Here is a 3,461-nt window from a genome sequence, read left to right as displayed (position 1 = left end):
TGGTACTTACTAAAGACTTACCCCTAACCCTAACACAAACTTAACCCCGAACCTAGCCCTAATCCAAGCCCTAACCCAAATTTTAACCCTAACCCTTATCCTAACCCTTGCCCTAATCAAAACCATAACCCTAGCCATAACCCTAGCTCTAACCCTATCCATTGCCGTAACCATAACCCTAGGCCTAAACCTAACCCTATCCCTAATCCTAAACCTATGCATTATACTAAACCAAACCTAAACCCTAAACCTCAACCTATCATTACACTAACACTAACCATAATGCTAATTCGAACCCTAACATTAAAACTTAACCTATCCCAAACTTCTAACCCAGAACTTGACTCTAATAATACCCCTAGCTCTAAAACTGACCCTAACCCTAAACCTAACACTTGCATTACATTTAGCCATAAACCTAACCCTAAAACTATCTTTTAACACAACCCTAGTTCTGATATTAGCCCTAGCCCTAATCCTAGCCCTAACCCTAAAATGAACCGTAGCCCTCATCCTAGCCCCAAACCTAGCCTTAATCATAACTCTAACCCTAACCATAGCCCTAACTCTAATTCTAACCCTCAGCCTATCTCTAAACCTAGTTATAACGCCATTCCTTAATGCTAGGCATAAGGTGAATACTAACTGTGGCCCTAATTCTAGTCCTATTTTAACCCTATCTCTAACCCTAACCCTAACCCTAGCCTAAGAGTAGCTCTAATGCTCACATTAGCCCTATCCCTACTTCCAACCCTATCCATTACCGTAATCCTAACCCTAGCCCTAACTCTAGCCCTAAACTTAGCCATAACAGTTACCTAATCCTTATTCCTAGTGCTAACCCTAGATCTAAACCTAACTCAAAATCTTACCCTAAACCTAAGCCTAAGCCTAACATTAACACTAGCCCTAGCCCTAACGCTACTCATAAAACTAGCCCTAAACCCAACCCATGCAGTAAAACTAAATCGAGCAATAGCCCTAACCCTAAACCTTAACTTAAACCAAAACTTAACACTACACCTAGACCTAATCCTAGCCCTAATTTGAGTCCTAATCTTAACCTTAATCCTAACCCTAACTCTGACTCATATCATAACATTTACCCTAGCTCTAAACACCACCCTAACACTAAGCCAAACCCTTACAGTAACCATAGCCTTCATTTGAGTCCTAACCCTGCCCTAAAACCAAACCTGACCCTATTAACCTAACACTAACACTAGCTCTAAATTTCACCGTAACGTTAAACCTAATCCTAACATTAGAGGTTTAACCCCTAACCATAACCCTAAAACTAACCCTAAAAACCCTAGTTCTTACATTAGCTATTGCTCTAACCCTAGCCAAAACCCTAACACAAAAACTGTCCCTAACCTGAGCCCTAAACTTAGCTTTAACCATAACCCTAGCTCTAACCCTATCCCTTACCCAATGCCAAACCCTAAGCCTAATGCTAATCCTAATCCTAATCCTTAACCTAACCCAAACCCTAACCCTATTACTAGTTCTAACCCTAGTCCTTATTCTAGCTCTAAAATAACCCAAACCCTAACCCTAACCCTGACCCTTATTCTAACCCTAACACTAATCACGGGTCTAAACCTGAACCTAACCCTAAACCGAACTCTAACACTAGCCCTACTGGTAATGGTATAGCTAAACCTAACCCTAACACTAGCCCTGGACCTAAACCTAATCCTAATCTATCCATAACTCTAGACCTAGATCTAAAGAAAAACCTAGCCCTAGCCCTAACAATAACCCTTAGCCTAAAGCCAAACACTAACCCTTCCCCTAGACTTAACCCTAGTTCTAATTCTGGCTTTCACATTAACCATAACCCTAAACTGAACACTGACCCTGACACTAACACTAACCCTAGCTCTAAACATCACCCTAACCCTAAACCTAACCCTAAAACTATACTTAGCTCTAACATTAACCCTAAAACAAGCCCTAATCATAACAAAGTTCTTACATTTGCCATAGCCCTAACCTATTGCAAAACCTAGCCCTAACCCAAGCCCTACCCTAGTTTTAACCCTAAAGGTAAACATAACCCTAAACTTAGCCCTGACCCTAAACCTAAGCCTAACCCTAGACCTAATCCTAAGCATAACACTAGTCCTATCACTAACTCTAACTCTATCCATTACCCTAATGATAACCCTAACACTTCTGCTAACCCTAGGCCGAACCCTAATCCTATCCTTAACCCTAACCTTATCCATTACCCTACACCTAACCTGTACTCTAAACCTAAAGGTATCATTAACGTATCCCTAACCATAATGATAACTTGAGCCTTAAACCTAAATCTTATCTAATAAAAACCCTAACCCTGACCCTGACCCTAATCATACCCATAGCTCTAAACCTGACCCTAACAAGAAACCTGACCCTTACAATAGACCTAGGTATAAATCTAACCCTAAAACTCTCTCTAACTGTAACCCTAGACCTGACATTAGCCCTAACTCTAATAATCCTAGTCCTAATTCTAACACACATCCTAACAATCCTTAGCCCACATCCTAGCCATAAACCTCACCTTAATCATAAATGTATCCCTAACCAAAACCCTAATTCTAATCCTCACCCTAGTCCTAAAAGTAGCTAGAATCCCATCCCTTAACCTAAACCTAACCCTAACACTAACACTAACCCAAGCCCTAAACCTAGGCCTAACCCTAACACTAACCCTAGTCTAATCCCAGCCCTAATTTAGATCTATCCCTAACACAACCCTAACCTTAGCCCTAAGACTAACTCAAATTCTCACCCTAGCCTTATACCTAGTTCTAACCCTGTCCCTTACCATCACCCTAAACCTAGCCCTAAACTTAGCCCTAATCCTAGCCCTATCCTTACCCCTAGCTCAAAGCCTAGATCTAAACCTAACTCTAAAAATAACCCTAAACCTAAGCCTAAACCTCACACTAACACTAGCCCTAATCCTAACATTAATCCTAAAACTAGCCCTAACTCTACCCCTAGCCCTAAATCAAAACCGAATCATAACACTAACCCTAACACTTAACCTAAACCAAACCTTAACCCTACACCTAGCCCTAATTCTATCTCCAATTCTAGTCCTAACAATAACCTGAAAACTAATCCAAACCCTGACTCTGACTCTATCATTACACATAGCTCTAAACAACATTGTAACCATAAACTTAACCCTAACACTAGACGTAGCCCTAACCCTGACCCTATTACTAGCTCTAATCATAAAACTACTTTGTACATTAGACATAGTCTTAACATTAGCCCTAAACTAACCCAAAACCTAGCCTTAATCTGCGTCCTAAATCTAGTTTTTTTAATATTTATTTTTTAGTTTTCGGTGGACACAACATCTTTATTTTATTGGTATGTGGTGCTGAGGATCAAACCCAGTGCCCCGTGCATGCCAGGTGAGCACGCTACTTCTTGAGCCACATCCCCAGCCCCTA

Source organism: Marmota flaviventris (assembly GCF_047511675.1).
Source record: "Marmota flaviventris isolate mMarFla1 chromosome 2 unlocalized genomic scaffold, mMarFla1.hap1 SUPER_2_unloc_1, whole genome shotgun sequence".
NCBI lineage: Eukaryota > Metazoa > Chordata > Mammalia > Rodentia > Sciuridae > Marmota > Marmota flaviventris.
The sequence above is the reverse complement of the archived record's forward strand: the minus strand, read 5'-3'. Positions refer to the sequence as shown.